The sequence below is a fragment of the Pinus tabuliformis genome, chromosome J (genome assembly GCF_031772625.1).
Source record: "Pinus tabuliformis cultivar Carrire ecotype Pingquan chromosome J, CPIR1, whole genome shotgun sequence".
Classification (NCBI taxonomy): domain Eukaryota; kingdom Viridiplantae; phylum Streptophyta; class Pinopsida; order Pinales; family Pinaceae; genus Pinus; species Pinus tabuliformis.
Window position 1 is genome coordinate 342,272,401 of NC_142295.1, and position 15,762 is coordinate 342,288,162.

Below are 15,762 nucleotides of genomic sequence, written 5' to 3' on the forward strand. Positions count from 1 at the left end.
ATCTATGCAAAGTTGTTTGATTTTTTCCCAAGCCCCCTGTTACATAGTATTTTGTCACCAACCATGCGTCCCTTGATCCTAGATAGAGTCGGTCCCTAAATGACATATGCTCTTTTTCATATACCAAAATATGTGTGCAAATCTTCCATATTACTCGAGAATATTGCCTAAGCTCATGGATGTTGAAGTTGACCCCATTTTGCCCATGTTTCAAAATTATCGCAGGTCATCAGTATCGTGCCTGTGATGATAGCCCATAATGAACTAACGCCTCACAATGTCATTTCTGAGTCTCAGTGTTTGACTCGCGACGATCTAGATATGGCGAATTAGTTCAAACATAATACTTTTGGGTGGTTCTGGAACTGGTTGTTGGGTCAAAGAAGTTTGCCTCTCCTCATTTAAGATGGTGGTTCCACCTTTTGAGTAACCTCCCATGAAGATAAGCTTTCTCTCCCCTCATTTATGGAGGCTCCTCCTCTTATAAAAGCATCTTCCATGGCTATGATCAGTTAGTGCTTGGTTCGGAGTTAGCTAGTTCTTGGTTTGTTCGATTGATTGCTTATAGTTGGATTGTTGATAGCCTAGCAAGAGCTTGTGAGGTATGAGAATAGCCTTTCATGTTGTGGACTGAAAGTGTAAAATGGTTTTGTAAGAAGGAAACCTTGTTGTGATTGCCTTAGTTTCATACTTGTGCTTTTGGGTGAGAGAGAGTCATCATTCTTTCTGGGAGACCTTTAAGAGTGAATGCTTATGGAAACATACTGATCGGACCCTTCAAGGAAGCTTGCAACGTCAAGGCGTGGTTGTAAGCATTACTGTTGTTTATATTAATACAATCAATGGTTATTTCCTATATCATATATGAAATGTATGTTGGTAGCTTATGGTTCCTTGACTCTATAAGTAGATAGTTTGTTGTTGTGATCTATTATGTGTTTTGTCGTTTTCATATGTTGTTTCAGGTAAATCATTCATTAAGTAGAAGAAAGCGATAGCTGAAGTGACGTGATGAAGATTTCATCAAACACTGGTATAAGGTAGGCCTCTTTAACGATAACTATTTAAGTAATTAGCTATTGTCTTTGTCTTGCTGTGACTAGACCCATTCTAGGGCTAGAGGGGTTGTCTCTATCCACAGAGGGAACTTACCTGCATCACACCCCCAAGCATACTTAATTTCAAATTCTCCTTTGGGATGTAGAAGAATCCGTCTCCCTCATCCCACCCCTATTGATAATATAAAAGTACTGCAATGAACCAAATAAAATATTCCAATATCAATATTAAATAACATAATTTTATATTTCAAATCTAACTATCACTTATATTTTCATAAATCAAAATATAACTCTCATTTATATGATATGGTTTATAATATAATATAAAATTTATTTTAAATCATGTTCCAAAATATACTCCTAATTACATATTACCTACTAAGATATGCTTTACTACAATGTTCTATATATTTTTATTTATTTATCCTCCTCTTATAATTGTTTTTACAAATATAATTCTTATTTATATTTATATTTTACTTTTGTATTTTTCATGTATATGTCTTATTGTATTATCTTTAATATAATGTTATATTTTTTTTCAAATATAACTCCCATTGAGATAATATGATTTACAATATTATATTATAAATCATATTTCAAAACAAACAAGTATTTATATAATTAAAAATACTACCTACCTAAATATAACTAAAGTATAACTAATTATTATAATATTTTATACATTTTTATTTTAATATTATAATTTAAAAAATATAACTCTCATTTATCTTTTCATAAATGAAATTATAACTCTCATTTATATCATATATGGTTTATAATATAATATAATATTATATTATATTATATTATAAATCACATTCCAAAATAAACACTTATGTATATAAACCGCCTAGACCCATCTTTACTCTAGATCTATCAAGGGCCTAAACAGATAAATATCTCAAGGCGTGAACCTCTTTTTTCAGCGTAGAACGAGAGATTTGATACCTCTTGAACCTTGATAGATCAAGAGTAAAGATTGTGGTGAAGTAAAATTATGGGTGTGGACACAAACAATTCCTCTAGCCAAATAATGGGTCTAGCCACAACCGATACATTCTATGGAATATTTCCTTAGGTTATAACTAATTAAGAGGGCCTACCTCTTAGTACACTTATCTCGTTTGCTGATGACCTTGTTCGCTCGCTCCATCTATCTCTCGTTTCCTTCTTCGAACACCTGAAACAAGCAAACAACAACAAACAACAACCGTGATAATAGACAAATTGTAATTCAACCTACTTAACAAGTCAAGAAACATTAAGCCATAAACATGTGAGTTGAAACATTATGTAGGAAATCAATCAATAGGTGCATATATATTAAATCAAGAAGATGTTACAACCATTGTCTTGAAGTTGTCGTTCTCCTTCGACAAATCCAGGTTCCCCCCATGATGGTTTCAACAATGATAGTTTTAGGCTCTTCCCTTTAGGCTTCACACTAAACCAAATTCACACTTCTCCCTAACACAACTAGAGAGCTACAACTATGAATAGCTCATTGTTTACTCCAAACTTAATTAGTACTAGCACACCAACATTAACACTAGCTTGTGCTTGGGAAAAATGGAGCTTTATATAGCATGAATTGATGGGAGATGGTTCCTCTTTTCATGGGAGAAGGTCTTATCTCTTGAAGTAGTTCCATCCTTATGGGGGAAAGGATCCCAAACTGACATCTTCCAGCCCATCCAGCCAAACCATTTACCAGACTTTCGTTACGAAGCTTCTAGAGTTGGAAGCTTTGGCTCCTTATTTAAAAAACTTTCCATAAGAGGATCAACGCAACTGGAACAAAGCTTAGTCGCTCCGGTCTGCACTAGGGACAATGTTAATCCCTGCATATTGGCATGAGGAAGACAAGGGTCATTAGTGCCAGTCTTGTGAACTAGGAAAAACAGAAGATTTTGCGGAAATGGTGCAAAAGGGAATTGTTTTGCTCATGAAGAGGGACACAATGGGAGTTTCTTCATGAAGGGAAAGCATTTAGGCTTCACTATAGAGGCCCTCCAGGATCAGGGAGTGGGGAGTACAGGGACAGTGACAAAATGTTGTGTAACAGATGCCCCCTAAAGCGTGAAGGTCGAACTAGAGTGAAGGATGAAATGCTTTATAAATCAGTGTGGGCAACCAGATTCTGTCATCGGAAAACCTGCAAGCAAGTACAAACACATATACATAACTGAAAACCTTGTCAAATGATACATAAATCATTGTATGGGTGCAACCATCCTATAAAGAGGATCATATTGCAACCAAGGTATGGTTGCAGCGATCCAGAAAATGATCATGTAAACGGATCCAGGCATGGGCGCAACCATCTTATAAAGAGGATCATATTGAAACCAAGGTATGGTTGTATCCATCCAATAATGATAATGATCACTTATGATGATTCATGGTATGGTAACATCCATCCATCTGAAAGAGACATGTATATCAACATAACCATATCACATCACTTCGCAACCTAAACTTTTGTGATCTGAGCCCAGGGTTTTGTGCTCCAACACGACCTGATCAAAGTACAAATTCCAACATGTGAATAGATGTGTTGATGTCGAACATGTTAGAAAGTCACTTGATTACAAGTCAATGATGTAAATTGTGAACAAGCGTGAGAGAAACCACCAATAATTACAATGGTCCTCAAGGTACTATCAGCACAATCCACGAAATGTGAATAGAGGAACTGAAGTCGAACACCCATGAAATCACTCGATCGAAAACCAATGATGTGAACTTGTTATCGAGTGTGAAGAACTCGTAATTAGGGCATGCAAGCTCTATTGTACTGGAAGGGAGTCTCTCGGTCAACTTCCCGGATAATGAGATGAATTCAATAGGGAGTGACTCTGTTGAAGGAGAGCCATAATATATCCCACATCATCGACATGAGACAAATGGATGAAAAATGATTTTGGATGATACAGAGAATTAGAGGTACGTGTAACTGCAGAAGGACAACTGTTGAACATATCAGTGACACGACTATAATTTCGGGAGCTTTTGGAACCATAGGATCAGTGGTCACGATGACATGGAAGAGATTAGATGGAAAGAAAAAATAAATGGCCCAACCTAGCGAGGTCAATGATATAAAGGAGTATATCCCAACCTGACACGAAACATAGAGTGTCATGTTCAAGAGTGAGCTGCCGACACGACTGATTAGATCTCCAAATTTCCTCCCACCATTTCTGGCAAGTACTCCAATTATTTTTTAATCACAAGCTTGAAGGGGATAGCATATGCTTGCATTATAAGTTCATCCTTCGGAAGAATATGACCTAGTAATTTTAATGAGCCTTAGGAAGGAGAAGCTCATGTTCGTCATGGTGACGAATTTGATGCTGTTTAAAATTTTAACGATTTTGACAAAGGTGCAACTCAGTGTCTTTTTCATGTTTAGAGAGTCTGAAAAAGACATGGAAAAGAAAACTCCACATAGTCCCTTTTCGTACATTTGTGTCTCTCGAGCCCGAAAAGGTAGAAAACAATACTTGAGAGAACCACTTGACCATTTCAGTCAAGGAGTATTTTTTTCGTAAATAGTGCATCCCAGCCCAAAAAGGGGTAAATCTATACTAGGCACACATTATTTCGCATCTGTTAATGAGTTCAAAACGACAAGGGCTCGACTATCTTTTCTTTTTTAAAGGGTTGGAAAAGAGCTTGAAAACAGACCCCCCATTTTATTCTCTTTTATGAGTCAAAAGGGAAAAATACTCATCAATATTTCCATATGAGTTTTATGAGTTGAGAAAAGAACTAAAATGTGGCTTGGCATCATCATCGAACATCTATCACCTGTCGCTGCACAAAAAAGGTAAAGTGCATTATCCAATTCTTGAGGCAAAATATGTAAAAACATTTACAAGACCTAATATTTCATGAAAAATTAAATAAAAGGGAGGGAAAGTAAATATTTTTTACCATTTACTATTTTACCTCGCTGTGAAAGAATTTTCACCCAATTTTGCCCTAATTGTTCTAGAGTATATTGCAAGAGATTCGGGAGGTCATTCGTCGAGTTGCCAGTTACAGGTAAGAGCCAAAGCCCTAAGATTTATTTTCATACCATTTATTATTGTTTTCATCCATTTTTGGGATTTTTCAGGGAGGTTTTGTCAAAAACAATTCGCCCACGACCGACGCGACTTTCGGCATGGAATCACGCCAGTCAAGGGTGATTAAAACGACCTATCACGCCCTCAGTGCAACTGTTTTTAAAACAGCCGCATTGGTGCCATGAATAGGAAAAAAATCAATTTCCCGTCAAAACCACCATTGGAATCCAAATTTTATGGACCAAAAATGATTATTGACTTAAATCTATAGTTTTTGCAAGAAAGAATCGTCGAAAATGGTAGACTAGAAAGAACATGAGCACGAAGATGTGGACACTCAGGAATTGAATGACCCAAATTACCTGAACACTTGAGGAACTATGGGCTCCTCAAGTTCTTTCTCACACAAGGGACGTAGGCCCAACCTGAGCTGCTTCGGTACCTAATTAGTCTATGGGACATAAATCGGTAAATATTCATCATTAGTGACCAAGAGCTGGAGTTAGAAACTTTAGACATATATTTCATCACATGACTATCCTAGAGAGGGGAACCATTCAACTTATATGGGTCACGACCGATTGGGGCAAGCATATCCATGTTACTTTCCGAACATTGTCTTGAGGCCCTCAAATCTAAGAGCGGCAAGATTGAGATTTTCACTGTGCGAGATCTGACATTGAGAATGCTACTATTGACTATCAACAAAGTGGCAGGGTCCCAGGTAGTGCATGAGGCTAAAAAACTGAAATTTCTATATATCATTGACAGCACAACACCGAAGATCTTCAATTGGGCGGAAGCCATGAAGATCAATAGAAAATGCTAGATGAAAAAAACTAAGGCAGGGAATCTGAAGCAATTTTGCTTCAGATCCATACTAGTGACTGTTTTTTTAGAATGGGTGTCGGTGTTCTAGTATCAGTTGACTAAGGTAGAGCCTCCGTTGCCACGCGACCCGTAGATGGTCCGCTGGAGTCATTTGATGCCTAGGATCATTGGGGGCCAGCATATATCTTACAGCCCTACCTTCGTTTCATGTCTATGACAACAGTTGATCGTCGTGGAGCACTGGCCATATAGTGGCACTGACTTCCATGGAGATCCGGAGATCCCATTGCCAGATGGAGAGGATTTTGATGACAAAGGTAAAAAATCAATTTTTTAATTTTGTGATTTTTTAGTTGTTGCTTATATATGTGTGTTTATAACATTTGTTTTGCCAATGCAAATGTTGGACCAGAGTTTCCTACTGGGATGTCCCTAATAGCTAGGTGCGTTGCCCGCCGGTTTGATGTCAGCGCTCCTTATCAGGAGGGGAGTGACAACGAGGAGGAGATCGCGAGGAACCTTGAGGGGCTGACTCGTGGTATTCTAGAGTATGCTTATGTGGGAGATATTCCTTGCCAGTACCAGAAACACACGGTGCGAGTATCAAATTGGATCTACCAATTGTTAACTCGTGTCGCACGAGCCATGTCATGCTACCACAATCACCATGCTGATTAGTTCCTAGGTCCAAAATTTTCCATTTTTGAGGCCTGCATGCCACGAATATATGAGGCCTGTGAGCCACTAATGTTATTTTGAACACACCTTAATTTTTTGGGGTTTTGGTGTATCAAATGTTATCACCATATATATATATATATGCTGTATTTTCTTGCTTACTATGGTACAAATTATTTGTTTTATCTTTTCACATGTTTCGTATGTCTATCCAACACATAATTAGCTAATGCATTTATCAATGTATTCATGCGTTTTGGAATATGATGATATGTAATGTAATCAAAATGCCTTTCCAGTAGACGAATACGGAGATACATTCTCAATCTCTGAGGGTTTCTAATGGAATATTGCCCATTGAGTTGAAGGACAACAAGATGTGAATCTAGGTTGACAACCAACTCTCAAATGTCAAGAGAAATGGCTTAACGATAGTTCAATGACTTCACTATATTCAACAATGTTATTAGTTGTGCGACCTAAACAAATACCTTGAAGATTAATCAACTCACCATGAGGGTCATAAATAGCCCATACCGCAGAGGATAGATTCTGGGTACTATGGAAAGCACCATTAGTGAAACCAATGTAAGGAGTCACAGACATCTGCAAAGCAGGAAAAATGTAGTAAACAGGAAAGTTGTTTGAAAACTAACACACCAAATGACACTGCAAAAAAACGAATGACACACTAATGTACACAATTAACCATGCAAGATGACCTAAGCATAGTAATTGCTGACGTAAAGCCCGTTGCAGGCTTGTCCAAAGGATTTCCTTCATAATCAATAAGCTCATAGGCCCCTTTTTGCAAAACACGTTTTACAATGTAGGGCCCATGCCACATGGGCTCGAACTTGCATGTCCATAGCTTATCATTAGCTTGGTCGTATAGTAAAACCAAATCAACTTCAAAGTACACAAGGGGGGAGACTAACCGATCGAAATGGGACTTGAATCATTTGTTTTGTGCTTCGATGACCAAAGCAGCAAGGCAACGAGTCTCATCCAGTCATTCTAAATTTAAGAGGCACTCTTCCTGAGGCGATGTTTCAGGGAGAAGTTCGACAACTATCTTGAGTGAAGGAATCTCGCATTCAATCGATAACGTTGATTCCAGATTGTAGACAAGATGGAATGGTGTGAAACCAGTTGCGTCTTTGGTCAAGGTTCGGTAAGCCCACAGAGCTGAGAAGAGCATGACATGCCAATTTCACTTGTGCATCCCAATAGTATGTTGAAGCATTGTAACCAAAACTTTGTTCACAGCTCCAACTTGACCGTTGGCCTAAGGGTAATACGAGGTTAAGCCATCGTGACACAAACCCAACGTAGAGGTCAGCTCAGCCATCATGTAATCTTAGAAATGGGAGCCATGGTCTGTGACAATGGCTTGAGGTATGACGAACCAAGAAATAACATGATTGAGAAGCAATTGAGCCGTTGTTTTACCATCGGCAGAGTATGTAATCATTGCCTCGACGCATTTGGTGAAATAATCCACAGAAACGATAATATAACCATGCCCCTCAGCCAAACGAGGGTTACATGTCATATGGTTGATGCCCCATATGGCAAAAGGACCAATGATAATGACAGGGTGTAGGTGAACGGGTGGGGCGCACATCTTGCATTGGTAAATTTGGCATTCATGGCATTTGCAAACAACAAGGATGCAATCTTTGAAAATGGACAACCAAAAATAACCAGCTAGAAGGATTTTTTGAGCGGTAGCATAGCCAGACATATGACCACCACATGCCCCAGAATGGTAGTCATTGAGAACTCTCTCAGCCTCCTCAGGAGTAAGGCGTTGACAAAGGACTAAATCGACAATGACATGGTATAAAGTATCGCCAATAATACAATAGGGTTGGGAGTGATGCTGAATGCATCGACTATCATCCTTAGTCAACATGAACCAGAATGTGGGCATCTAGAGATACACGATGATATCACCATACCACTTTTCAAGGGCGATGATTAGAAAAAGAGTCTCGTCTAGAAGCTGCTCATCTGCCCCAGTGGGGAGAGACGTGGAAGGAAGGGAACAAATCAACAACGTGAAAACTAGTGAATTATTGGATTTGGCAGTAGAGAACATCAAATCTAATTCTTGGAGGATGGCAATCCATTTAGAATACTTGCCCCCGAGAAACTGATGAGTAAGGATGTAGGTCATGGGGTTACATTCAGAAATCGTAGTAGTAGTACATAAGAGGATGTAGTGCGAAAAGCGCTAAACATCCTATACGGCAGTCAAAGCCAACTTCTCGACATGGGCATAATGTGTCTTAGTGTTAAGTAGATTACAACTAAGGTAGTAGATAACATGTTCATTATCTTTGTCGTTGTCTTGGACCTAGACCATAACAATGGTGCTAGGTGCTACAACTACGTAAAGGAAGTAATCTTGATGATAATCCGGGGGATGCTGCAAATGAGCATTTACGAGGAAAACCTCGAGGTCATCGAAAGAATTTTGGGCAACCTCATCCAAGGTAAAGGTCGTTCCTTGTTTGAGCAACCAGGTAAATCTTGTGTCTAGCTCAGCATAATTGGGTATAAAACGATGGAGGAAATTTTCCTTCCCTTGCAGGCTCTCGAGTTGGTGCAATGAAGATGTAGGAGGTAAATTTACAATGGCCTCGAATTTAAGTGGGTCAAGGCAGATACCATCCTTGGAAATGATAAAGGCAAGGTGTCATCCAGATTCTATGCAGAAAACACACTTATGAGGGTTTAACAAAATGTTGTAGTGTCTACTGGTGGGCTCCAGTATTGTAGTAATAATGCTACAACTCCTGGAGCTCCCTATCTCTAATTTTATCAACCCGGTAGTTCGTACAAACTTGGAAGCGACGGTGCTATATGCACAAGTACTAGCTCTTGTCGCAGCTGTCACTTGTTCAGCTGGCACAAGTCCGCTAGGGCTCAAGCCAACTTCTATATGCTCTCAGAAGAAGCTTTATGAGTGATGGACGAAAGCTATCTCGAAGGAAGCTAACCTACTTTGCAAAAAGGAAACGGAAAGCCAACAAAGCATGGAAACCCTAAGAAACCCTAATTTGACTAGCTTGACCCTTACAAATGCAAAAATGTTAATGAAACTTCTACCAATGATGCCAGTACTTGCAGTGAGTTGAAATACATGAATCTAAGCTACTTGCATCTGAAAAGACATGTTTTTGTATTTTTTTCATTAAATGGTTGGATTTATTGTGATGGTGCTTTTGATTAGGGTTTGATTGTGCAGGAGCGGTTCAAAGGGAAGGAAAGCATGGGAAAGGTCAGGGGGCTAGGAGAGGTCCTAGGGGATCCTTAGCATCAGTCTACAGAAGTCTACAACATTTCGATGCTCGGCAACCAAGTTTGTAGGCTCCTACAGGATGTCTGCAGGGGATCCTATAGGAAACTCAGGGATTTCTACAGGAAGTCTCTAAAATTCTACAGGATGTGTTGTAAGTGGAAGTTTGGGTGATGGTGAAGTGATGTAGTGGTATGGGTGGATAGGTAAGATGGAGATGGAGCTGGTGATGGCTCAGGGGCAGAGAAATATGGTGGATGAAGAGTGTACGAAGTGGTTGGTGGATAGAAGGATGGAAGCAAGGAAAAGTTAAAAGGATGGAGCTACGTGAGAAGTAGATGGGTTGGAAGGCTAATGAGCTAAACAGAGGTCAAGCAAGTGGCTTCAGGTGTGGTTGAGAAGAAGAAGAACACAATCAAGTGATGCTTTGCAGTGTAAAAGAAACAAATCCTCTATGTCTTGCACAAAACCAAGAATTCCATCAACCTATTCTAACTGTGTTATTAAACCAACGAACAGCAATGTAAATTGTGGAGAAAAACCGTGCATGGTGTTGGAATGAAGAAGTAGTGCTCAAGATCATAATGCATGGATGGATCTACAAGTGAGATGACTGTGTTGCAGCTTGCATGAAGGTATAAGACTGCGTTTTTTGGTGGTTGGTACAGCCCACACCCCCAATCTCTAAACAGAGATGGCAGCGAGTGCTCTTTCAACCTTTTTTTGGATCTCCAATGAATTACAATCCTCCTACTCTAATCTACACAACTAAAAGCACTTAAACCATAAGCTAATCCTACTTCAATCACACAAAACAAATCAAATCAGCAGACTGGAAATTCTAAATGCATGTCAAAACAAAGGAAATAAAGTGCTGCAAGGAAACAATTAACGAAACAAGGAAGAGGAGGTCTATTGCTCTCAGGTTGGGCCCTAACCTGAGAGCTATAGCTCCCCTAAAAACTCAGAATTGAATCCAAAGCTGCCTGCCTTTATTGAATAATCATGAGTCTAACATCATGCCAAAACTGGCTTACAAAAAGACTAATTGGCTAACCAAATTGACTAACTAGCTAATCCCAAAAATGACTAACCACTAGCTACAAAAATGACTACCAACTAGCTAACCAAAATGAGGCCCTAAGCCTTCTTATTTATACAATTTGAGGCCCCAACGGTCCTCCTAAAGTTTAGGGACTTGGCTGCCCAAGACTTGTAGTTAACAGCACTCCAACTTGACTTGCTTGGCTGCCCTTGAGCTGATTGATTTGGTGGCCCTTGAAATCCGAGATGATGGTGGAGAATTCGAGGTAAGGGCCCATAAATGAGGGGGACACCTTCCTACAAATACTCTAGCTTGTTCTCCCACGAATTTGGCTGCCAAGTGCTCATTAAGACCTTCAATTTTGTCTCCAAGTTGACCAAAGAGGCTACACAAAGCACCCATTAGACTTGTTGGCATAATGACTAACCAAATTCACTCTATTAACATAAAAATAATCAAAAACATGCAATGAACAAATGAGCATGGTAGACTAAGCCAACTTAGGAGGTTGAATGAGCCCAAATAATTGTACATTTTTGGGGCTCATCATCACCCTCCTACTGAAAGTGTTGCTCATCCTCTGAGCAACCAATCTCTCTCCTCATCTGATGGCCCTGATGGCTTCTTTGGCTAACATCTCGGCTGAATTCTCCTTTGGCTTCCCTCTTTTCAAACTTCCTGTAGAAACAGTTCGTTGGCTTCCTGTAGAAATAGTCTTTTGTCTTCCTGTAGAAACAGACAGCACCACTGTATCCTCCTTGGCTGTGGGCGATTTTCCTTTCAGTTTGGCTGTGGCAGCCTTCATCTTCTTCCACTTTCTTCTCTTCTTCCTCACTGTTAGAAGGACTGATATCTTTGGCCAAAATTCTTCATTTATTTTTGTGGCACATTCACTTAATGGCTGTAGAAGAAAATAGGAAATGCTTAACTTCTTTTATGGAGGTGAATCAACTCCGTGTCTACGTGCACGTAGCAACCTAAAATGATAACCATGGATAATGATGAATTGTGAATTCCTTGGCATGGTGAGAGTTCTTCCTTTCCTTATGCTTTGGTTAGAAAAGGGAATGTTGTTGATGGTTTCCCCTTGGACTCAAGGAATAATTCCTGGGCCGTGTGATATTAATGAACAACAATTGCTCCAATCTGCCAATCTAGCAGTCCACTAGTCCATCAATGGGTTGCACATTAGGCTGATCCACTTCACCCAAATTTCAACTATCACTCTTCCTTCAGGACAACTTGTCAAGGGATACTTTGGCCTGCCAACACACTGCCCTCCACTGGTCCGATGGCACCCAATCCAATCACTACAAGGTCTGCTCCTAGTTGAGGTCTCTAACTGCCCAATTCAACCTCAACACATGGCTCCCACTTGCTTCATCAAAACTTCATCCACTTAGTAAACACTGCCAACAAGAAAGTGACCACTGGTTTTGTGTATTTTATCTTGAGATGACAATCTAGTACTGTCCCAAACATTGCTGCAAGTCTCCTGTGTATGGCTCCAGATCTGCTCCTACACCTTTGTTGTTTTTCCCTTTGACTGCGACCTAGCCAAATGAGGTCAACTCTCTCATTACATCTAAAGCTGAAACCAACTCCGGAAGGAGCACTGCCAGACTTGCCCTTAGAATCTCTGATTGATTTTGCACTTGCAATTGAGGAAAAAGTGGAATGAGCAACTTCCTCTAGCTTCATATTCACTTGCTTGGAAGGATTCACATTCTGGTCATGTAGATGTAGATCTTTAGAGAGCAAAGGATGATAAGCAACTTGTGTATCCAGTTTCACTGGCATCTTGTCCTTTTTAGGAATGGAAGAAGATGGGGTACCTCTTGCACCCATATGCTTGTTCATGTCATTAGCTGCTACCTCAATAGGCTGTACTCCTGTGGAAGCCCTTTTGTCAGTGTCGGGCTTCCTGTAGAAGACCCTTTCTCTGTTTTCGGGCTTCCTGTAGAAGCCTGTTTCTGCTTTCCTGTAGACGACTTCACCCGTTTCCTGTAGAACGTGATTCGGCCTTTGAGTGAGCCCGATGCACTAGAGAAATTTGAAAATAGGTAGGAAACTCAGTGGAGGTCGATAGGTTAAGCTGATTGTGGATGCAGAGGATGGATACTTCGGTTTAACATGATGCAAGTGCAAGTTGACTAACAGTTCATGACTTCCAGCTGAGCGCTCATTAATTCTGCGTGATTTTTGGTGGAGTGAGGTGGCAAAACATGTGCGCTGGCTTTTTAGAACTGCAGTAATGTTATGAACTGCATGTCTTCATCTATCTGTCAATCAGCTGATGTCCTGTGCACTGGAGTTCAACAAATCTACCACTAACTGTTTTTTCTTTAATTTTCACGTGAATGACTGATCATGCTGCGTGATTTTTGCCTTGCTGAGTGCAATTGAACGTGGATCTCTTCTTGGCTGAATCCACTCATCTCATTCATTTATGCATTGCTTTAGATTAGATCTATGCAAACAGATGAACAAGGTTTAGTCACGTACCTGAAATCAAACGGCTGCTTGTGAAGCTTCTTGCTGCTGCATGCTTTGATTCTTTGATTGCATGAGGGCGTGGCTGATGAATTTGATTGCTTTCCCTTGTGCAGGTGTCCTCTTGCCGGATCTAAGCTGCATGCAATCGTTTCCACGTTCAACTCTGCCCGTTCAAGTTGCTGCTGCTACATGGTCACAAAACCAGAACTTCTTTTTGCCATTTCTCCAAAACGGTAGATCGGATTGATCTGAAACTCGGTGAGCATGTTCCTACCATCATTATGCATCTCCTATAGCAAATTCGTGATCAATGGATGCACGGATTTCGAGAAAAATGGAAAATGGCTGAAGATTTCAGAGGTTGATTTCTCGGAAACCATGCATCGGAATTGGCTGAAACTGCTTGGGTAGGCTACTATCACCCATTTGCATCTCCCCATGAAACAGGTTTTAAAACGGATGTACGGATATGGAGAAAATGCAAAAATGGCTGATGGTGATGGAGGCTGATTCCTTGGAAACCGTGCACCAGAATTGCATGAAACTGCTCAGGCATGTTTTCATCAACCTTGTACAATTCCCCATAAAACGGTTTGTCAAATGGATGCATGGTTTTCAAGTTATGGCAAAAACAAATTCTGCTCTATGTGTTTTTGCTTCAAGGCACTTTGCATTTTGGTTGCATGGTATGACAAAATGAATTTTGGCTGTGATGCAGGTATGGAGATGATGGAGGAGGAGTTGGAAGATTGCATGAGGGCTTCTGAACCCTTGAGGAAGCTACCATGCTTGCCAAACTACTTTTTGAAATGCATGCCTAGTTTCCCACAATTTCTACAGGAAGTTCCTGTAGAAGCACAATGAGAAGCACAAGGAGGTGAAAAAATGATGGATGAAGGCAAGGGATGGACACACAAGTGCTTGTAGGCCTAATCAATAGATTCCCACCATCAGATTCACTTTTGAAATTGGATTTGGCTCGTCCAAAGGTTCTACAGGATGTTTCCTGTAGAAACACAGAGCTTCCTATAGAAGGCACAAGAAAGAGTCCTTTGACCTTGATTTGAGTGCTCGTCCTCTCATGAAACGTCCTTCTTTAACCTGCAATGTCATTGCTGCAACATGAACTTATTCAATGGAGATTAGCTTTATTTTTCTTTTTTCTCTTCTTTTTTTGAAAAACAACTAGGGTGCCTCATGGAGGTTTTCACCCTAATTGCCTGCCTTGGGCGCCTCCAAGGGAGGTTTTCACCCAAAGATCTTATTCTCTTTTCTCTTTTTTTTCCAACCCATTGACAGCCTCATGGAGGTTTTCAATCAATGAGCCAATCTAAGGCGCCTCCGAGGAGGTTTTCACCTTAGATTTCTATTTTCCTCTTTTTTCATTTTTTCTTTTTTCTCTTTTTTTTCTTTTTTTTTCTACCCTACCCTACTTGAAAAACAAAATTATTTTCAAGTATAAGAATACTTCCAATGGAGCCATGTGCACATCGAGATTAGAGAAAAAATGATGTGAAGGTTCGAAATGCATGCTTGGACAAGTATCCAGATCTCAGAGACCAAATGATCTGGCTTTGAAGGGATCAAACGAAGTTGAGGAATAAAGTACTGCTGCAACTTAGTGACCTTCTGAAACCATATCTCAATATAGCTTTGATATCCTTGGTTCTTTTGCTGATCTGGATCATTCTTCATGTCACCTTCTATCATGACCTTCTGATCTTCCTCTTTTTGTTGATCTTTCTCTTGAATACATGAAAGATTTGATGGTAACCATGAGGGAACTCTCTCGATCTATGATTCTGATCTCTTCTCTTCATCAAGTGCAGCCCATGGTTCTTTGATCTCCTCTTTGGAATCTTCTTTTGCTTTTGGTCCTTCAATAGAATCTTTGTTTTGCAACACTCTTCCCGAGCTTTGGTGAACATCATTGAGCTCAAGAGGAGTCATTTGCACATGTTGTGCCTCAGATTTGCAATGGGGTTGAGCTACTCCATTGTGTGGTTTTGGAAATGGTACGGGTAGTTGAGTGGAGGTGTGAAATTGAGATGGAGATGGATGGCATTGTGGTTGGGTAGGCATTTGGGGTTGCCTTGGTGGAGGAGGAGGCGATGGTTGTGGATGAGCAGGTGGTGGAGGAAAATGAGCGGGATGAGAGTTGTACTGGGGCCTCCACTCCTGATAAGGTGCATTCCACTGAGGCTGTGGCTGAGCATAAGAGTGAAACGAATGAGCAACTGGTTGGGCATAATATGGATCTGTGAAGGA